Source organism: Bos indicus x Bos taurus, chromosome X (assembly GCF_003369695.1).
Source record: "Bos indicus x Bos taurus breed Angus x Brahman F1 hybrid chromosome X, Bos_hybrid_MaternalHap_v2.0, whole genome shotgun sequence".
Taxonomy (NCBI): Eukaryota; Metazoa; Chordata; class Mammalia; order Artiodactyla; family Bovidae; genus Bos; species Bos indicus x Bos taurus.
The window spans coordinates 13,699,052-13,722,654 of record NC_040105.1 but is presented as its reverse complement, the minus strand read 5'-3'; positions in this window follow the sequence as shown (position 1 = coordinate 13,722,654).

The window sequence follows — 23,603 nt, the reverse complement described above, 5'->3', positions numbered from 1 at the left end:
TCACCTTCTCCTAAGAGCACTCCCTCAGGAAGTCACTTGCAGAAGAATCACTATCTCAGGTTCTGTTTCCAGCGAACTTAATGTAAGACAGAGGAGTTTCTTAGATGCTGATAATGTTCTTTTTTTCCTCATTTAATGGCTTTATTGAGATGTAATTTACACACCATACAATTCACACATAAATGTATAATTCAGTGCTGTCTGGTTTTTTTAAAGCATACTCATGGGTTGTGCAACCATTACCACAATTTCACTTACAATATGTTTTTCCCCACTAAAAAAGATCTGGTGCCTATTAGCTCTCTTTCCTTCTCCCAGCACTATGCAAGGCAAAAGACAACTGGTGATTAACTAAACAGACACAGCTTCCAGTGTAGTGATATTAAATGACAAACTGAACATTGAGAACATTATTTGTAACTGTGGTGAAGGTTGGGAGGAAAATGTACAGGACAATTTGAGAAAGTGGAACAGTCCCAAGTTAGATCTGGGAGTCAGGGAGAGCCTCTGTAAGATTAACATTTAACCTATGTCAAGGAAGAGAGAGTTAGGCCAGCAGAAAGTTGGGGATTTTTCAGAAGGAAGAAAGAGCATGTAAGAAATCCTTGAGGCAAGAAAAGTCTAGAATCACCAACCTTTTTGGCCAGGGACAGTTTTCGTGGAAGATAATTTTTCCAAGGGCCAGGGGTGGGGAGGAGGAATGGTTTTAGGATAATTCAAGCATATTTACATTTATTATGTACTTTATTTCATTATTATTACTTCAGCTCTATCTCAGATCATCAGGCATTAGATCCTAAAGGTTGAGGACCCCCTGGTCTAGATCATCAGATGAACCAAAAGATTTATATGTTTAGAACTGCATTGTTCAGTAGGATAGTCACTAGTCACATGTGGCTACTAGACACTCAAAATGTGGATACAAGAAAAAAAATTGAAAGAATGCTCTATTGATATTGATAAATTTGAGTTACTTTTTTATTTACACAATACTCCTTTGAATGAAATGCTAATATACTGACTTGATACTAGAGTTAGTGAATTTGCTTGACTAGAACAGATGTAGTTTTGAGACTGATACTGTTGCAGGAAGGAGGACCCCTTCCAGGGCCCGAAACTGGGCTCTTGTCTAACACTCGGAAATGAATTGTCCGAGGAGACACATGTGCTGACACAGCAAGAGATTTTATTGGGAAAGGGCACCCGGGTGGAGAGCAGTAGGGTAAGGGAACCCAGGAGAATTGCCCTGTCACATGGCTTGCAGTCTTGGGATTTATGGTGATGGGATTAGTTTCGGGGTTGTCTTTAGCCAATCATTCTGACTCAGAGTCCTTCCTGGTGGTGCACACCTTGTTCAGCCAAGATGGATGCCAGAGAGAAGGATTCTGGGAGGTGGTGGGACAGGCAGTGTCTCCTTTTGACCTTTCCCGAACTCTTCTGGTTGGTGGAGGCTTATTAGTTCCCTGTTCCTTACCAGGACCTCCCGTCATAAAACAACTCATGCAAACGGTTACTGTGGTGCCTGGCCAGGGTGGGTGGTTTCAATCAGCATGCTTCCCCTAACAATACACTTTTTCTCTGAAGTCAAATTAATTCTCCTAAAACAGATAAACCAGTTTCGTCAATATGATTGTTGATATTAAAAGGAAATTAATTTTTGTTACTTCATTCAGTTACAGGGAACTTTCAAGTATTCCTAGAACAACATAGATATGTGAAACTTCTTTTTCAACAGTAACTTTTAGGAATTGTAAATACTGAAGGGACGAATAGCCCAGCAAAGTGGTGTGAAAATTACTTTAAACTTCAAACATCTGGGCAATAAGAAGTCACAGAAAATGTTATTTAAACTTAAGCAGAGCCTCCCAAAATATAGCTGACATTAATCGCCCCCACCTCCAAGAGAATTTCCTGATTGGGAAAAGACTGACCCTTAGTACCAGGAAGTGTGAATTCAGCTGTCAGTTAGCATCAAAAAGTCCAATAGCCCATTCCATACTTTCCCACTAAAGCCCGAAACAACCACCCCCTTTTGTTAAATTGATTTACAAATCTTTATCTCTGGCTCTTCACCTTGAATTACTAATTACTGAGCAACCCCCACTCCCAACTAAGCACATGCAACTAAAATTTCTCTCTTCTCCTGTTAATCTGTTTATTTGTAGATCCCCAATCAATGGACCCAAGTTAGAAGAGGAAAAACCATTTCTTCCCAACAGTTTTGCCAACTGAGGATGGGCTGGTTGAGAGACTGCGGCTGAGATTCCGTGACTGCTGACCAAGCTGGTTAAGGAAAACTTTTTTTAAAAACAAATCGAACTCCTTTGCTCAGGCCTGGTCAAGTGGGTGCAGCAAGGGCCTCTCCTTGTCTTTTCTAGAAGAGATTTTTTTTTTTCCCCAAAGTTTACAAAAGAAAATTTGGGTTTTGAACTAGTTCTCTGAATATTGTGACTCTTTATGGAGAGCTGCAGTGTCCTATCTTTGGTCAAATCTGTCTGACTTTGGAATTAAGTCAGGCTTGGAGAAAAGGAAAAATGGGGTAGCAGTGGGTATGCTCTCTTTATGACTCAGGGCATGTGTGGACATAAGTTCGCCTCTGTGAAAGCACTGTACCTCACCACCGAGGCCTTTGAATCCACAGTGCACCTCATGGATCTAGTCCAGTTGTATTCAAACTTTTGTTTAATACTAAGCCCCAGTAGAACAGCACTGCTCTGGTTGGGTCTGCAGTAGGAATGCAGAGCACCAACCACTTACCCTGCCCCTTCCAGCAGAAGCCTTTGGGAAGGTCTTCAGAGCCCAATTTGGAAACCACTACAGTATACTGAATATTTTACACTTACCATGGCCACGATCTATAGCAGTGACCTGTACAAAATTACTGTGGATGACCACAGATAGGTAAAAGATAAGCTCTAAAATATTTAGAGGGAAAACGCAGGTGAAGAATACGGATAGTTAAGTAGTAATATCAAGGATGCTGGATCCCAGCTAACCTCCATCTGAGCTGATTCCACATCTTTAACAGCTTCTACTGAACATATCTAGTACAGCAAAATTTACAAACATCTAAAATAACAACAGGGATTTAAAAATATCCTTTCTAAATCTGCATATTAACTGTATATTATTTTTAAAATTTACAATAGAAGGTTAAGTGAAAGGTCAGATGTGCAAATTTCATGTGCATTCTGAAGGACTCTGTAAAATATGCCTATGTAAATAGGAACATGGACAAAAAGAAAATTCCCAAAGTGAACTAGATTGTTCTGTTACTACGGTGATTTGTGATCAGTTACTTTTTACTTTTAATAACATTCCCCTTAATATCAGTTTATAATTTTAAAAAAGATTAAAAAATTATTTCCTGAAAGATAAGCTGTAAAAATAAGAAGATAAAAATTTTTTTAAATATTCCAGGAGAGCGAAAATATTTTCTGAAGTGTCAAGGAGAGGAAAAGGTCCTTTTCCCTCAACATACCATCAGCATCATTAAGATGGAAAATCAAAAGTTGTTTCCAGGAACAACTGCTGGAGCCATGGGGATCCCAGTTGGAAATTTCATAACTGCTTTCTTGAGCCATTATACAGAGGAATTATGAGCATAAAAGATGACTTTGGATGTGATGTGTTCTGCATGTTTCAGAATACCCATAAAGTTAGTTTCTTAATTTACTACCGTTTGTATGAGAATTCTCCATACTCAAATATGCATGTTATTTTCTAACAGATTTTTTTTTTAAAACTTCATGTTGAAATATTCTTAATTGGCTTGCTGATTCTCCTGAGTGTCTCCTTTTAGGATTCTATATATTACTTGCTGGGAATCTAGCCAATGTTTAAGAAATTTTAATCTTTTTTTGGCTAATGTGATAGAGAAAAAATAATTTTCCCTCCACTCTTCAAGGTTCTTGGCTGAGACCTCCCTATGATAAAAAGACAGAATAACAGGAGAAAAACAAGTTTAATAACACATACACCTACTCTAGTGAAGGACAGGGAAGGCTGGCATGCTGCAGTCGATGAGGTCACAAAGTCAGACACCAAAGAGTGACTGGACCACAACAAAATTTCTATTATATACAGGGGAAAGACCCAGGAAAACTAATCCCAGAAATGTCCCTGTCCCAAGCTGCCACCTTAAGTAACATCTCCAATTAAAGACGAAAGAAGATGTTGGGGGCGGGGAGGCCAGATGTGAGAGAGACCAGGAAAAGCACAGTAAACAGTGGTAAGGTTGTTATGCAGATTTAAGTCCTAGCCTTCTCCATTGTTAAGAGTTTCTAGAGATTTAGAATCCGATTTCTCTTCCTGGTACTGGGAGGGAGACATCCTTACAAATGGAGATTTCCCTTATAAATGGACTTGTCTCTTACAAAAGCGTCACTTCTACTCAGTTTTCACAGCTTCTTGACTACTGCTGTTTCCCCAAAATGACCAGCTTAAAATTATCATATGTCAAAGGGGCCTTTTAGGGGTGGTACATTTTGCTCCCCTTCACTAATAAGCAATATACTTGAACTTGAGAGGAAGCTTTAGGAAACTAGGTGACTCAGTAGGTTTCCAAAGACTTAATACTCACAACCCTCAGATGGGCATTGTTCTGCTTAATTTAGGAAGAGGTAGTAGAGACTCTTGGGGGAGATTTGAAAAATCCAAAAGAACTGATGTCAGTTCAGTTCAGTTCAGTTGCTCAGTCGTGTCTCACTCTTTGCGACCCCATGGATTGCAGTACCCCAGGCCTCCCTGACCATCACCAACTCCCAGAGTTTACTCAAACTCATGTCCATCAAGTGGGTGATGCCATCCAGCCATCTCTTCCTCTGTTGTCCCCTTCTCCTCCCGCCTTCAATCTTTCCCAGCATCAGGGTCTTTTCAAATGAGTCAGCTCTTCCCATCAGGTGGCTAAAATATTGGAGTTTCAGCTTCAGCATCAGTCCTTCCAATGAATATTCAGGACTAATTTCCTTTAGGATGGACTGGTTGGATCTCCTTGCTGTCAAGAGTCTTCTCCAACACCACAGTTCAAAAGCATCAATTCTTTGGTGCTCAGCTTTCTTTATAGTCCAACTCTCACATTCATACATGACTACTGGAAAAACCATAGCCTTGACTAGACAGACCTTTGTTGGCAAAGTAATGTCTCTGCTTTTTAATACGCTGTCTAGGTTGGTCATAACTTTCCTTCCAAGGAGCAAGCGTCTTTTAATTTCAAGGCTGCAGTCACCATCTGCAGTGATTTTGGAGACCTCCAAAATAAAGTCTGTCACTGTTTCCACTGTTTCCCCATCTACTTGCCATGAAGTGATGGGACCAGATGCCATGATCTTAATTTTCTGAATGTTGAGCTTTAAGCCAACTTTTTCACTCTCTTCTTTCACTTTCATCTAGAGTGACATCAAGAACTAATGTGACAATCTCAAATTACTAACACCCTCTGTTTTGAAAATGAAAAGCTATTTTTTTTCTAATCAGTGGATCAATGGAATAACATCTGAACTAATTTGTTGAAGAAAGGAACATTTGAAATCCATTCCGTTTCCACATAGCTCTCTCTGTAGCTTTTTCTGGTTTTCTTTTTTATTTTTACCTCAGATAAAACTGAAAGACCAGTCTTTCAATCCTGCTGAATGTGTTTGAGATCTTTATTCCATTTTTACAACTCCCCTGAAGAAGCTTCTGAATTGGAAAAAATCTTCACAGTTAATAATCTCATACTCAAAAGGCTTGATTACTCCATCCCCAAGCAAAAGACATCATGTTTGACATGAAAGCATTTTACAGACAAGCTCACTTTCTAATTTCTTCCTCATCTTTTATCTCTCCATCTATCTGTCCATTTATATTCCCTGAGTCTAGAAATAAGGTCACCATTAGCATGGGTAGAGAGAAGTAGAGGGAGGAAGAGGAACAGAAGCTAGGCTAGGTTCTTGGGCAAAGAGACAATGGAAGAGAGTAGGAAAGTGAAATGGTCTCAAGATATAATTTTAAGGATTACTTAATATTTTCCAGAAAACTGGAGAGAATTCCTGGGTGCTAATAATAAGTTTTGGATTAGGCCAGTAAAGTCCTGCCCAATAAGATACTATGCCTTCCACTGTCAGATGTCTTCCTCCAGTGTGATGGCTAATGGAGAGGAAGATGTTCCTTAGCTATTATGAGGCTAGCAGGTGAGGTAAGTGTCAGTGTCAGGCTAGAGAAACATGCCCACCAAAAGCAAGAGCTCAGGAACCAGGAATGATGAAATTATGAGGAACAGCTCCCATCAGGCAAATGAGAAGAGTCTGGAAGTTCAGAAAGAGAAGTAGAATGCCAGAATGGGTCCCCCTGTTAGGGTAGAATTGCTCAACTTGATGGATAAATAGAAAAACCAGAGAGGAACCTTGAAAGTCTACATAGATAACTGCACATTCTATTTGGGTTCACAAGGTGACATAAAAAAAGCATGGAATTTAAGGTATTAAGGGTATCAACAATATCAACAGACTCATATTCATGAATCATTCTAGGAACAAACCACCTTTCTTGCCCCTAGCGCCAGCAATACCTTTTATTTCCTAGACACAGTGATGAGGTAATTTCATGAACATATGAGTAGCTATGTAACAGTGGCTGAACAAGCTAGGTTCCTGTTTGTGGCTCATAAAAATGTATTTGCTTCAGTTTCAGTTGTCTGAAGACAATATATGCATTCACACTGGGTATCAGACAAGACTCTTTTTGTTTAAAAAAACTAAAATCCAACTAAAACTATAATAAAGAATGGGATTTACTAACTCACTTGGCTAAGAAGATTCTTAGGACAGTTCACAGAACTGAATGAGGAGATACAGAGGGCAGCACCAAAGTGGGTTGTCAAGAGTTAGGGAAGGTAAAGTAAGGATTGGGAGTTACAAAGTTAAAGAACCAGGGATGATGAAATGAGAAGGAACGTGTCCCAATAGGCAAATGAGAAGAGTCTGGAAGAAGTCCAGAGTAAGGGACTAGAACAAGGAACTCAATGTCCTCTGGTTTTCCGTTTCTCTCTCATCTCTGCTGATCTCTGCTTCTACTTGTGTACTGGCCTCATTCTCTCCTACTAGAAGCAATCTTGCTATTTATGGTTAAGATACATACCTTTCAATAGTTCCTGGCATACATTCCAATACAAAATCCAAGAGAAAGAGTCATCCCCCATGCACATACACTTTGAATCTAGAAAATTCTACAGAAAACTCTAATTGGCCTAGTTTGGGTCACATATCTATCCCATGGACCCTGTGTCAAATGCCCATTGCTGTGGCAAGGGGACAAGAACCTGTGATTAAAAAATTATCCCAGTAGAATACATGGACATGGAGTGCGGTGGGGTGGGGGATTCCTCAAAGGGAAAAGACTACTGATCCAGAGGGGAATGTAAAGGATCATGGGCAGATGAGAACATTAGCCACCTGAATCCTTACACATCTTCCATCTTCCTTATTATCAAAGAATGATTCTTCATGAGGGCAAGCCACATTCAACTATTGTCAACAATGGTTTGAAACCATTTATCTAGTGATGTCATTTATTTACAAACACAACCAAACTTCAATTTTTCAAAAAGGAAAGCTGAGGGTATTAGTAAAAATGTAATAAAACTTAGTATTTTCACATAGTTGTCAGAGCTGCAGTGATGGTGCAGAAGCATAAAACTGCACATTTTCAACACTGATTGAGACCTCTCTTTCAACCCTTCATATTATAGGAGAGAAAGCTTTGGCTCTGGGGAGTTCTGTGTCCAGATACTTCCCAAGGCTTATAAGGAAAAAGGCCAGGATCAGAACACAGATTTTCTGTTATCCAGCCTGGCTTTCTTTCCATTGGAGAGAACAGTATCTAAATACAAGTAGTAGTCCATTTTCCACTTTTAGAATGGAAGAATGTAGAATATTACCTTTTTCCATAAAGGATGTCTGCTTATCCATGGAGAATTTTATTCTATACCCAACATAACTCCTTCAGCATGACACTGATTTCACATTCCTTCAAAATTAAGTACACTACTGGAGTTCCTTTCAATCAACAAAATGTGCCTCATTAAAAATAAGAGAACTAAACTAAAAAAAAAAAAATTACTGTCAGAAGACCAAAAAAAAAAAAGTTTTGAAAGAAGGAAGATGGTATGATAGATAGAACTTAAGGTGATTTTAAATTAGTTTGAATTATAAAATTTCCCCCAAAGCCCAATGCTTTATTTACATTTAAAGTTTCTCATGATTTCTTTCATAAGGCAAATACATAACAAATTTAAATCACACAACCAACTCTCCACATTGAAAAAGGAAAGTCTAATAAAACACTGCTTTTCTGTGACAAGGAAGAACAGAATATGGAAAGCAAAATATTTGTTTTTCTGAAAACTTGACTGAGTCATCTTACGTCTATTCATTTTATGTAATTTTTCAGATGAGGCAAATTTTAAAAGAGATTTAAAAATATTTCAGACATTATTTCTGATATAGTGGAAATAGTTTGAAGCTAATAATGGCCCAATTTATACTCACATCAATCACAAGGCCTTTTTAATAAAACTCAATGCATATTCTTTTGAGTTTCCTCTATGTGAGTTCTTTTAAAGGATAAAAAGATAAGGGAACCACTCAAGCACCCAGTCAACATATACTGTCCATCTCTGTGCCAGCCAGGGACATAAGAATAGAGGATGAAAATGTATATATGTAATCTACATCTGTAGAGGAAGAAAAATTATTTTTCCTCCTATTATCCCAGTTTCTCTGGCTGGGATCTGTAAATCAGATTGAAAAAAAGGCAGGTTAACAAGAGAAAAGCGCACACATTTATTGAATGGAAGTTTTATATGACATGAGAGCCTTCATAAGGAAATGAAGACCAGAAGGAATCTTTAAAGTTAACTTTAAACTTCATCATACTAGGTTTGATGAAGAGTGGAAAGTTGTAGGAAAATGTGATAGGACAAAAGTATATGAGCTAAAGGCAGTCAAGTGTAGGAACTTAGCAAGCCTTCTTCACTCAGATTCCTTTTGGGGTCCTTCCATCTTCACAGATAAGGTTGCCCCTTTCTTTCAGGTAATGGGAAGGCATCTCTCACTTGAGGGTCTTATGACCTGCCTCAGAGTAGAAGGGGAAGGGGAAAGAGGCCTTCTTGCACCTGCCATTTCTCAGATTCCTTCGGCTTATTCAATATGCCAAGGTGCCATATGTTGTGGTAGCATGTTCTGAATCCAATTTCTACTTTGAGGGACTGATAAATCCAAGAGAACAGGAACTTAACAAAACACGTTTATGAGAGTAAGTAACAGAGACGAGAGACCCTAACTCTGTCTCAGTATGTCAAGGGAAGCTTCCAAAGGTTCAAGACCAGCTGAGTCCCAAACAGGGATTCCTCGAGCAGATACTGTGATACCCCACCCACATCCATTGGTCGTCATCTTATGCAGTTGGTCTCTCTGTGCAAGTACCTGGACTTTCTGTATCAGGGCCTTATCTATCCACAAAAGAAAGCTTGGCTCTCACACCAGACGGGTAGGGGGATTCAAGGGAGTTATAGCTGTGAGAGGGCTTCCCTGGTGGCTCAGACAGTAAAGAATCCGCCCACAATGAGGGAGACCTGGGTTCGATCCCTGGGTTGGGAAGATCCCCTGGAGGAGGGCATGGAAATCTACTCCAGTATTCTTGCCAGGAGAATCCCATGGGCAGAGGAGCCTGGAGGGCTACAGTCCATGGGGTTGCAAAGAGTCAGACATGACTGAGTGACTAAGCACAGCACATAGCTGTAAAAAGGAGCCCTCAACCAGTGGAGAACGGGAGTTGGTGGATAAATACTGCAACTTCTTCACCCTTGGATGGGGTAATGCCTTTGAAGCCCAAGTGATAGAGTCCAGTTGTACACAGAAATAACCTGCTCACTAACACCTCTCATTCTAGGTTCTCTCCACTACTATCTCATTTCCCTATGCCCCTATGGGTGCTTCTTGGGATTCTCCCAAATAAAACACTTATACTCAAGTTCTTGCCTCACAGCCTGCTCTCGGGGAGTCCAAACTCAGAAAATAAACAAAGCAACTAGGAACTCTATTTACAAGCTAAATGGTGGTGGTTTTAAGTAGCTAAGTTTTGGTGGTTTACTGTTTGTGCAGCAAAAGCTAACAGAAGTCAAAGAACTAAAAATAACTGAGAAGAAACTATAACTGAGGTAGGAAGAAAATCAAGAAAGCAGTGTTTCTCAAACTTTGTCTTGAGTGAAAATCACCTAGCTGCTGCTGCTCCTAAGTCGCTTTAGTCGTGTCCGACTCTGTGCGACCCCATAGACGGTAGCCCATCAAGCTCTCCCATCCCTGGGATTCTCCAGGCAAGAACACTGGAGTGGGCTGCCACTTGCTTCTCTAATGCATGAAAGTGAAAAGTGAAAGTGAAGTCGCTCAGCCGTGCCCAACTCTTAGCGACCCCATGGACAGCAGCCCACCAGGCTCCTCCATCCATGGGATTTTCCAGGCAAGAGTACTGGAGTGGGTTGCCATTGCCTTCTCCGAGAATCACCTAGAGAGGTGACTAAAACACAGATTTCTGGCCCCACCCCCAGAGTTTCTGATCCAGTTGATCTGGGTTAAGGTTCAAGAATTTTCATTTCTAATAAGTTCCCAAATGCTGCTGGTCCAGGGACTACATTTTGGGAATCAGTATAGTCAGTTTATAGTAGTCAAAAGAGAAAATACTTCTAGAATAAAGTATTCAACTCTAAAATGCTACTGAGCAAATGACATGACCGACGAGGGATTAGTCTCCAAAATTTACAAACAGCACATGAGGCTGAATATCATCAAAACAAACAACCCAATCGAAAAATGGGCAGAAGACTTGAATAGACATCTCTCTAAAAAGGACATACAGATAGCCAAGAGGCACATGAAAAGATTGTTCAACATCACTAATTATTAGAGACATGTAGATCAAAACTACAGTGAGATGTCACCTCACACCAGTAAAAATGGCCATCATCAAAAAACCTACAAACATGCTCGAGAGGGTGTAGAGAGAAGGGAACCCTTCTACACTGTTAGTGGGAATGTAAATTGGTACAGCCACTATGGAAAACAGTATGGACCTTCCTTAAAAAACCAAAAACAGAGCTACTATATGATCCTGCAATCCCACTCCTGGGCATATAACTGGAGAAAAACATGGCCAAAAAGGATACACGCACCCCAGTGTTCATTGCAGCACTGTTTACAATAGCCAAGACATGGAAGCAACCTAAATGTCCATCGACAGAGGAATGGATAAAGAAGATGTGGCACATATACACAATGGAATATTACTCAGCCATAAAAAAGAATGAAATAATGCTATCTGCAGCAACATGGATGGACCCAGAGACTGTCATACTGAGTGAAGTAAGTCAGACAGAAAAGGAGAAATATCTTATGACATCCCTTATACGCAGAATCTAAAAAGAAATTATACAAATGAATATATTTACAAAACAGAAATAGACTTAGAAAACAAATTAAGGGGGAACCAGGGGGAAGTGTGACAGGGAGGGATAGCTAAGGAGTTTGGGATTGACATGTACACACTGCTACATAACAATGGAGTATTACTCAGCCATTAAAAAGAATACATTTGAATCAGTTCTAATGAGGTGGATGAAACTGAAGCCTATTATACAGAGTGAAGTAAGCCAGAAAAATTAACACCAATACAGTATACTAACACACGTATATGGAATTTAGAAAGATGCTAACAATAACCCTGTGTACGAGACAGCAAAAGAGACACAGATGTATAGAACAGTCTTATGGACTCTGTTGCAGAGGGAGAGGGTGGGAAGATTTGGGAGAATGGCATTGAAACATGTATAATATCATGTATGAAACGAGTTGCCAGTCCAGGTTTGATGCACGATACTGGATGCTTGGGGCTAGTGCACTGGGACGACCCAGAGGGATGGTATGGGGAGGGAGGAGGGAGGAGGGTTCAGGATGGGGAACACATGTATACCTGTGGCGGATTCATTTTGATATTTGGCAAAACTAATACAATTTGTAAAGTTTAAAAATAAAAATAAAATTAAAAATAAATAAAGAAAAATAAAATAAAATAAAATGGATAACTAACAAAGGCCTACTGTATCTCACCAGGGAACTCTGCTCAGTGTCATGTGGCAGCCTGGACTGGAGGGGAGTTGGCAGAGAATGGATATATGGCTGAGTTGCTCTACTGTCCACCTGAAACAATCACAAAACTGCTAATTGGCTATACTCCAATATAAAGTTAAAAGTTAAAAAAATGCCACTGAGTGATCTAGTCAAATGAAGACCAATGATAAGCAGATTTCACAAACTGCAACCAATGTCAACATTGACAATAGCAGTTCCAGTGAGGTCATGGTTTTGGAAACCAGTTTGAGAGGTGAGGAGATGAAGACAGCACATAGAGACAACTCTTAACAACAAAAATGCCAGGAGTGAGGAATAAATGGACATATAATATTGAGAAGGTTTTAATCTGGGGGAAATAGTGGATACTGGAGTGAGTATGTATACTTAAAGTAGATATCTACTAGAGAAGGAAAAAGTGATGTAGGATAATGGCAGGAGCAAAGTCCTTGGAGGCAGAGCCAGAGCATCTTTGATAGAAGACAGCATATAACTTACACTGTAGCAGAATGAAAGATGGGAAATATGGAAAAGATGGTGCTCTGTCTAATAACTTCAGTTTTCTCAAGCATGAGATGTCATCAGCTAAGAGTAGGGGTGGGGGGAAAGGGGACAGAGGCATTAGGGGAAAAGATATGGGATTGTAATCTCTTGAATAGGAAACAAACGTACTTTCTCCTTGAGGTGAAAGTATCCATTAATATGAGTGTCACTTAGAGATGAAGATACAGAACACTGACATGGGACATTTGTTTCATGAAAATAATTTGTACACCTTGTACCCAGACAAAATGGAACTGAGTACATGTCAGTGGATCACAACTGAATAATTTTCCAGTATTGTCTTTCTTTGAAAAGATTCTGGATGTTTTCTAGGAATGCATGAGAATGATTACAACCAATCAAGGCTGGAAATTATATTTACAATGCTAGGCATCACTTCTTGAATATATGAAGGTAAAATTGTAATCTACTCTGCCTGGTAGACTGCACAAGCACCCCAATTGCAATTGCACTATGAATTCTCATTTTAGAAAGAACAGGTTTTGGTTTGGGCTTTAATAGAACTTTAAGGTCTAACTCTTAGTGATCCATGAAATATGACTATTATGAAGATGGTCTTATAAAAATTATCCATCCAAAACTGTTTGTCTGAGAGCTGCTTAAATGTAATGTCTAGTATATTTTCACTGGTTGATTTTTATGTTTTGCTTTAGTTTTATTTTATTACTTGGAGAACATTGTGTTTTCTGGCTCTCCCTGACTGAGTTTTTAGATGACTGAAGATTTTAAGAGTGCTAGGTGAGGTAATATACATATATATATACATATATATATATATATATATATATATATATATATATTAAAGCTACTGATGAGATTAAGGTCAAGTCAGAAATTAATAAATGTGTACTCAGACTGGTAAAAATTCTTCTTATCATTAGCCTAATCTAAGTGGGTTGATTATTTCCAAAGATGAATGAGACAAAGGTCTGTTCTTTGCATTGGAGACACTCTATGAAGCCAACTTTTTAAAAAAATGTTTCATTCTATGTATTAAGGCCTTTTTAAATCTTGCCTTCCAAAAGAAATCCAAAGCTTCTTTGAAGTGAAGTGGTACCTAAATCCTGTGTGTCGTGCAAGAACCAGGGTTTGTGGAGAAAGAACCCAGATGAGCTGAAAGGTCTTTCATTACAATAACCGTAATTTCCAAATAGGTTTTCCTGAAGAGGTATGAGAACAATATAGTTTTTCATTTGAGAATGAAAAAGTAAAAATGAAAGTTAGGTAATGCCCTCACAACTTCACCTTTGGAGCACTTATCCCAATTGTAATCAGTTAAGTGATTAGTCAATTATTTGTTTAATGTTTGTCATGCCCCTCTGACAGAAAGTTCTATGATAGCAGAATGACGTCCATTTTGCTCACCACTATATTCCTCAGGACCACGGACAGTACCCAGTATATAGGAGACCTGAAATTATCTTGACAAAACAGTTAGCAGTGAAGCTATTCTGATATAAAGAATATTCTGTACGAAGATGGCCAAGTAGATCACCAAATGAAAAACTGAAAAACAAACAGTGTGCTTGGAAGGAGAAGGCTAGCAATGTACACAGGACTGAGTCATTGAGTTATTCAAACTTAAATATATAGAGCAGGACTGTTACAATTCTCAAAATTATTATTTTCCCCACCTATCATAATTGTCATTATTTCTTTACAGGAATTTCTTCTGTTGTCCAGGATGATTTGGCCTTTGGGTACCTTAGTACTCTTCTTTGGAGGGAGGTCCATCTTCCCTTTTTTCAGAATTTATGCAGTAGAATAAGAAGTCACAGGTTTTTAATGGGAGAATGGCCTGATCAGATTTGGACTGTTAAGAAATCACCCTGGGGCACTTGCTTGGTGGTCCAGTGGCAAGACTCCATGCTCCCAGTCTCCCAGGGGGCCTGGGTTTGATCCCTGGTCAGGGAACTAGATCACACATGCTGCAACTAAGAGTTCATATACCACAACTAAAGATCGTGCATGCCGCAACAAAGATCAAAGATTCCACCGGCTGCAACTAACACTTGGTGCAGTCAGATAAATAAATAACTCAGAAAAAAAAGAAGAAAGAAAAGAAAGACATCATCTTTGATGATGGAGGAGGAACTTGGAACCAGAATTCTCACTCTTTTTACATGGTCCTAGTTTTCATAGTTCTAAGCTTTTGTGCATATAATATTCCCTATTCCTAAAATGCTGGTATTCATTAGTAGATAGGTTTGCTGCATGTAGTAGCTTACACAATAGGAGCTTCTTTGTCTCATGAAATAGTCCAAAGGTAGGAGGATCAGGGACAGTGTGACAGGTCTACTCTATGAAGGTACCCAACACCAGGGCACTTTCAGCTAACTGCTCTGACACCTTCTGCTGTTCAGCTCAGTTGCTCAGTCATGTCCAACTCTTTGTGACCCCATGAACCGCAGCATGCCAGGCCTTCCTGTCCATCACCAACTCCTGGAATCCACCCAAATCCATATCCATTGGGTCGGTGATGCCATCCAACCATCTCATTCTCTGTCGTCCCCTTCTCCTCCTGCCCTCAATCTTTCCCAGCACCAGGGTCTTTTCCAATGAGTCAGCTCTTCACATCAGGTGGCCAAAGTATTGGAGTTTCACCTTCAACATCAGTTCCTCCAGTGAACACCCAGGACCGATCTCCCTTAGGATGGACTGACTGGATCTCCTTGCAGTCCAGGGGACTCTCAAGAGTCTTCTCCAACACCAGTTTGAAGGCATCAATTCTTCGGCACTCAGCTTTCTTTATAGTCCAACTCTCTCGTCCATACATGACCACTGGAAAAACCATAGCCTTGACTAGACGGACCTTTGTTGGCAAAGTAATGTCTCTGCTTTTTAATATGCTGTCTAGGTTGGTCATAACTTTCCTTCCAAGGAGCAAGCGTCTTTTAATTTCATGGCTGCAATCACCATCTGCAGTGATTTTGGAGCCAAGAAAAATAAAGTCTGACACTGTTTCCACTGTTTCCCCATCTTTTTGCCATGTGTGATGGGACTGGATGCCATGATCTTCGTTTTCTGAATGTTGAGCTTTAAGCCAACTTTTTCACTCTCCTCTTTCACTTTCATCAAGAGGCTCTTTAGTTCCTCTTCACTTTCTGCATAAGGGTGGTGTCATCTGCATATCTGAGGTTATTGATATTTCTCCCGGCAATCTTGATTCCAGCTTCTGCTTCCTCCAGCCCAGTGTTTCTCATGATGTACTCTGCATATAAGTTAAATAAGCAGGGTGACAATATACAGCCTTGACGAACTCCTTTCCCTATTTGGAACCAGTCTGTTGTTCCATGTCCAGTTCTAACTGTTGCTTCCTGACCTGCACATAGGTTTCTCAAGAGGCAGGTCAAGTGGTCTGACATTCCCATCTCTTGAAGAATTTTCCACAGTTTATTGTGATCCACACAGTCAAAGGCTTTGGCATAATCAATAAAGCAGAAATAGATGTTTTCCTGGAACTCTCTTGCTTTTTCCATGATCCAGCAGATGTTGGCAATTTGATCTCTGGTTCCTCTGCCTTTTCTAAAACCAGCTTGAACATCTGGAAGTTCACGGTTCATGTATTGCTGAAGCCTGGCTTGGAGAATTTTGAGCATTACTTTACTAGCATGTGAGATGAGTACAATTGTGCAGTAGTTTGAGCATTCTTTGGCATTGCCTTTCTTTGGCACTGGAATGAAAACTGACCTTTTCCAGTCCTGTGGCCACTGCTGAGTTTTCCAAATTTGCTGGCATATTGAGTGCAGTACTTTCACAGCATCATCTTTTAGGATTTTAAAGAGCTCAACTGGAATTCCATCACCTCCACCAGCTTTGTTCATAGTGATGCTTCCTAAGGCCCACCTGACTTCACATTCCAGGATGTCTGGCTCTAGGTGAGTGTGAGTGATCACACCTTCGTGATTATCTGGGTTGTGAAGATCTTTTTTGTGCAGTTCTTCTGTGTATTCTTGCCACCTCTTCTTAATATCTTCTCCTTCTGTTAGGTCCATACCATTTCTGTCCTTTATTGAGCCCATCTTTGCATGATATGTTCCCTTGGTATCTCTAATTTTCTTGAAGAGATCTCTCGTCTTTCCCATTCTATTGCTTTCCTCTATTTCTTTGAATTGATCGCTGAGGAAGGCTTTCTTTCTTTCTTTTTTTTTTTTTTCTGATGGAGCAAAAGTGTTTTAATCAACATGGTGTGGGCATATATACTGTAGTTATTCTCAGCAAAGATAAAGATTAAAATTCCAGACTTACAAAACATAGGGATCCATATTAAAGAGAGAGAGAGTGTTGTAAACAATCACTTTTACTGTATGGTTCAGAAGAAAGAAGAGGGTACTTATCACCGTATAGAAAAACTAATGAAGGAAATGCCTGGATTCCTCAACCCCTGGGAGAGGCTTGCCTCTCTTATTAATTCCTGAAGGAACAGAGAATTCCTGACAGATCTAAAACAGCACACAGGAAGCCTCCTGTTAAATGCTTCCTGACAATTCCCCCTGAGGAAGGCTTTCTTATCTCTCCTTGCTATTCTTTGGAATTCTGCATTCAAATGGGTATATCTTTCCTTTTCTCCTTTGCTTTTTGCTTCTCTTCTTTTTAGAGCTATTTGTAAGGCCTCCTCAGACAGCCATTTGGCTTTTTTGCATTTCTTTTTCTTGGGTATTATGATGCCATAATCACATTCTTATCAATAAGATGAAGGAAGGTGGATAGGAGAGTGGATAAGGGCATACCCCTTTTCTTTTATGGATGGGTTTCCTGTTTCTTTCTGGCCATCTCGGTGGCTGGAACTTAATCACATGACCACATCTAGCAAGCAGAGAGGCTGGGAGAAGTGTAGCCTTTATTCTGAGAGGCCATGTGATTGGTTAAATGGGAGGGGCAGATTCTATTCATTTGAAAGGGGAGAATGAATGTTGAGTGACAGACAAATAGCCATCTCTGCTGTTCAATCTTCTTTTCTCTCTAAACCATCAAAATCCTTTCTACCCTCCAGAGTCTGGCCTAGGTCAGCTTTCACACCTTCCATGAAGCAACAGGGGTAGGGGGTGGGTGGTGGTGGTGGTGCTGTAGAAGGGAAAGAGTAGAGAGCCAGGGAATAAAAAGCCTGTTTTTGCTAAAGCCGACTTTAAGGCACTGGAGGACATGCTTTAAGATGTAAACTCAAGATTCTGAGGATACTAAAATAAAAATCAAATAAATTTTTAACTCCTTTAAACATAAGTGCAGTTTTAAATTTTTTGAGATCCCTCTCCCCACTTCTAGTAATAAATGACAGCACAAAGGTATGGCTTTGCCTAACTCATACTCTCAAAGATCCCCCCAGCTCTAAAATCCCATGAGCTTTAATTTATGAAATAGAGAAACCCTGAAGAATTCTGATCAAACACAGATCAAAGTCATGACCAATAAATAGATAAATAAAGAGCCTGGGTTTTAAGCAAAATGCAGTTTAGACAAAGAATTTTTATAGAGAATCTAACTCCATCAACCCTAGATGTCACTTGTTTCATCTTCTTGCTTGCAGCTAGAAATGAGTCTTCTGATTTTCTCCTACTTGTGGTTGGTTTTCTTTTTGTTCCTAAGATTGGAAACTACCATTATTTCCCTCTTAGCCTCTGGCTCCCATGTTCCGTTTACTAGTCCTCTAGAAGTGCCTTATGGAGCGCAAGCAGCTTCCTGGATATTTGTAAAATTTCAGATGGACACACAAATCCCATAGCGACCCTCAAGATCCATTGCTTTAACTATATTTACTTAGGGGTGATTTGAAATATCATTAAATATCTGTAAAACTAATCAATGATATAAAAAAGCTTTATATTAGTCATTAGAATAAAATAACACTTAGTGAAATAGTGACCTAGTTAGGATTTTTAAAAAATTAAAATGTTTCCCCATGTTTCTTGCAAGTTGGATAGAAAATGATAATGAAGCATTCTCATAAAACTTATATATTTCATATATGCAATCATTTTTAAGAATAATAACTTTTTTGGAATAGCAATAGAAAAGAATAAGGCCTTAAGTGAAGGAAAACAGATCACATAATAAGGTGCAAACAGGCGGTCCAATTGAGTCTAAGAAGGGAAATGGCAGAGGGAAAAAGGGGTTGGGTGTAATATCCCAGTTTGCATATGAGCAATCAGAGGTTATAATAGAAGATTTCAACATAAAGATAAGACTGTGATAAACTGCCTCCTTGAGCCTAGTCCCCCAAACAGATGCAAATGCTGACCCTTAATTCTTGTGCTTGTAGTCTTATCTCTAGAATCTAGATGGCAGCCTTGTCTGAGGGGAAATGGAGCAATCGATGCTTATGGATGTGTGTTGTGCACACGTATGTACATACAGATAATGCACCCCCTACCCCTGTTGCTTCATGGAAGGTGTGAAAGCTGACCTAGGCCAGACTCTGGAGGGTAGAAAGGATTTTGATGGTTTAGAGAGAAAAGAAGATTGAACAGCAGAGATGGCTATTTGTCTGTCACTCAACATTCATTCTCCCCTTTCAAATGAATAGAATCTGCCCCTCCCATTTAACCAATCACATGGCCTCTCAGAATAAAGGCTACACTTCTCCCAGCCTCTCTGCTTGCTAGATGTGGTCATGTGATTAAGTTCCAGCCACTGAGATGGCCAGAAAGAAACAGGAAACCCATCCATAAAAGAAAAGGGGTATGCCCTTATCCACTCTCCTATCCACCTTCCTTCATCTTATTGATTAGAATGTGATTATGGCATCACACCATCTTAGACCTTGAAGATAAGGACAGCAGAAGGTGTCAGAGCAGTTAGCTGAAAGTGCCCTGGTTGTTGGGTACCCTTATGGAGTAGACCTGTCACACTGTCCCTGATCCTTCTACCTTTGGACTATTTCATGAGACACAAAGAAACTCCCATTGTGTAAGCTACTACATGCAGCCAAACCTTTCTACTACATTATCTATTAGATAAAGATTATATCTATTAGATCTATAGATTATATATAGATATATATCTATAGATATTACATATCTATTAGAGATATATAGATATCTATTATGTATCATGTGCATATCTGAGGTCATTGGTATTTCTCCTGGAAATCTGGATTCTAGCTTGAACTTTATCCAGCTCGGCATTTTGCATGATGTACTCTGCATATAAGTTAAATAAACAGGATGATAATATACAGCCTTGATGTACTCCTTTCCAAATTCTGAACCAGATCTACAAGACCTTCTAGAACAAACACCAAAAAAGATGCCCTTTTCCACTATTTACAATATCTATAACATGGAAGCAACCTAGATATACATCAACAGATGAGTGGATAAAGAAGTTGTGGTACATATACATAGTGGAATATTACTCAGCCATAAAGAAGAACACATTTGAGTCAGTTCCAATGAGTTGGATGAACCTATTATTATACAGAGTGAAGTAAGTCAGAAAGAGAAAGATAAATATCGTATACTAACACATATACACAACTCCGGGAGTTGGTGATGGACAGGGAGGCCTGGCATGCTGCAGTCCATGGGATTGCAAAGAGTCAGACACAACTGAGCAACTGAACTAACTAACTAACTAATGCATATATACGGAATCTAGAAAGAATTTATTTGCAGGACAGCAATAGAGAAACAGACATAGAGAACAGACTTATGGACACGGGGAGAGGGGAAGATGTGTGGAGAGAGTAACATGGAAACTTACATTACCATATGTAAAACAGATAGCCAACGGGAATTCACTGTGTCTCAGGATATTCAAACAGGGGCTCTGTATCAACCTAGAGGGGTGGGATGGGGAGAGAGATGGGAGGGAGGTTCAAGAGGGAGGGGATGTATGTATACTTGTGGCTGATTCATGTTGAGGTTTGACAGAAAACAAAATTCTATAAAGCAATTATCCTTCAATTTAAAAACAAATAAATTTTTAAAAATTTGTTATAAGATTCCCTTTTCATCATAGGGGATTGGAATGCAAAAGTAGGAAGTCAAGAGATACTTAGCAACAGGCAAGTTTGGCCTTGGAGTACAAAATGAAGCAGGTAAAGGCTAACAAAGTTTTGCTAACAGAACGCACTGGTCATAGCAAACACCCTCTTTCAACAACACAAGAGATGACTCTACATGTGGACATCACCAAATGGTCAGTAATGAAATCAGACTGATTATATTCTTTGCAGCCTAAGATGGAGAAGCTCTATACAGTCAGCAAAAACAAGACAGGAAGCTCTGTGGCTCAGATCATGAGCTCTTTGCAAAATCTAGGCTTAAACTGAAGAAAGTAGGGAAAACCATTAGGCCATTCACGTATACCTAAATCAAACCCCTTATCATTATACAGTATAAGTAATGAATAGATTCAAGGGATTAGACCTGGTAGACAGAGTGCCTAAAGAATTATGGCTGGAGGTTTGTAACACTGTATAGGAGGTGGTAACCAAAACCATTCCTAAGAAAAAGAAATGCAAGAAGGCAAAGTGGTTGTCTGAGGGGCCTTATAAATAGCTGAGAAAAGAAGAGAAGTGAAATGCAAAAGAGAAAGGGAAATATATACCCAACTGAATGCAGCATTCCAGAGAACAGCAAGGAGAGATTAGAAGGCCTTCTTAAGTAAGCAATGCAAAGAAATAGAGAAAAACAATAGAATGGGAAACGCTAGAGATCACTTTAAGAAAACTGGAGATACGAAGGGAACATTTCATACAAAGATGGGCACAATAAAGGACAGAAATGGCAAGGACCTAACAGAAGCAGAAGAGTTTAAGAAGAGGTGGCAAGAATACACAGAAGAATTATACAAAAAATCTTAAAGACCTGGATAACCATGATGGTGTGATCACTCACCTAGAGCCAGACATTTTGGAGTGTGAACTCAACTGGGCCTTAGGAAGCATGACTATGAACAAAGGTAGTGGAGGTGATGGAATTCCAGCTGAGCTATTTCAAATCCTAAAAGATGATGCTGTGAAAGTGCTACACTCAACATGTCAGCAAATTTGTAAAACTCAACAATGGCCACAGGACTGGAAAAGGTCAGTTTTCATTCCAATCTCAAAGAAAGGCAATGCCAAAGAATGTTCAAACTACTGTACAATTGTGCTCATTTCACATGCTAGCAAGGTCATGTTGAAAATCCTTCAAGCTAGGCTTCAGCAGTATGTGAACCAAGAACTTTCAGATGTAAAAGCTGGGTTTAGAAAAGGCAGAGGAAACAGAGATCAAATTGCCAACATCTGTTGGATCATAGGAAGCAAGGGCATTTAAAAAACCGGTCTACTTTGGCTTCATTGACTAAGATTTTGTTTACTTTGATTCTAATAATTCAACAGGTTGGCCTTTCTTTTGTTTTCAGTAGATGGTGCTATTACACAAGTTTTTTGGTTTATCTTACCTGAGCCTCTGCACTTTTCACCCTCCACCACCTTAATTATTGGTGCTTATTCCTCCAGGGTCACTGGCGCCTTACTGCTGCTGGTGTCACTGCTGTCATTGGCACTGCCGGTGGGTGCACTAGGATGGCAGGCACGTTCGCTATTTCTGAGGTTGCCTAGTTCAGGGGCCCTACCACTGCTGCTGTCCAGTTTCCTGAGGCTGAAGTCATGTGTGTCTCCCTTGGCGCTACCAGGTTCTTGGGAGCTGAGGCCTCAGACTCTATGGCTGTGGAGGAGGTGGCGGTAGCAGGCTTACAGGCACTGCCGCCTCTGTTCCTCTAGTTCTGTCTCCTCTATGTATGCCAATTCATCCACCTTCAAAGGTAAAGATGTGTGGATCTCTCTAGAGTTCTAGTGTTTTATGCCAAGGAACCCATGTTGAGTTATGGATGTTTTAGTAGTTGTAGACTGAAGGGGAGAGACAAAGAGAGCATCTCACACTGCCATGATGCTGACGTTCAAGGCAGAGACTTTTCTAAACTTTTACACAACTAATAAGCTTCACATTACAGAAAACACTAATGCTAGAAATTTATGAGAAGAAAACTACCATAAAAGACTGTTCAGTATGACAAGGTGTGCTGAGTGACAAGGAAGAGAATCATTAATAAGACTACATTATGTTGAATTTAGCGGGAAAAAAAAATCCTCACAGTTTAAACTTCCTTCTTTCTTTCATTTCTGAGGAAAGAAATCTAATATACTCAGGTACATTTTGTTCCATCAGTGTTCTGAAGATGATAAACTTAAGGCTATAATTATTTTATAGAAGAAAAATTTATACATGCAATTTTAAACTAATTCAGTTGATTATTGCCATACATGATAACGAAAACTAAAAGAGAAAGAATTTTTTAAAAAGTAAAACTGATCAATTTTTTTTTTTTTGGAGTGGAAGTAAAATTGCATATGTAACCTCAGCAGGCCTGAAGCTATGGACATCTTTTTTAAAGAGTATGTGTATATGTATTGAGAAATTTTTAAACTATTAAGTCATTACTTTAAAACAATCTCCAAGAGTTTATTTCTCACACTGAGTTTTAATTGTCATTTTAAATAGACACAACTGGAAATAGTGCTTTTATAAAAAGCAAGGTGATTTAATCCAAATTGGTTAAGGAAATACAAGAAGGGGGTTCTACTGCCTGTTCTGGTATACACTGACACTGTGATCTAGAATGAGCCTCGGAACCTCTCTCTGGGTCTCCATTACTCCATTTATGATAGAAAAGGTTAAATTAAATTAAAATAAAGGTCTAAAGACCAAAATTTTTTTAGACACTTTTATTTCATAAAATAAAAGCCAAGTGGCTTGAGGAAATTTTTACCTTTACTAAAGAATTTATGTATAATAGTATTAATATTTAAATTCTTTAATAAATAGTTTCATTTCATTCATTTGGCTCTCTGACACACATGGGGTGTGTATATGTGTCTGGATAAATAACCACTTCTAA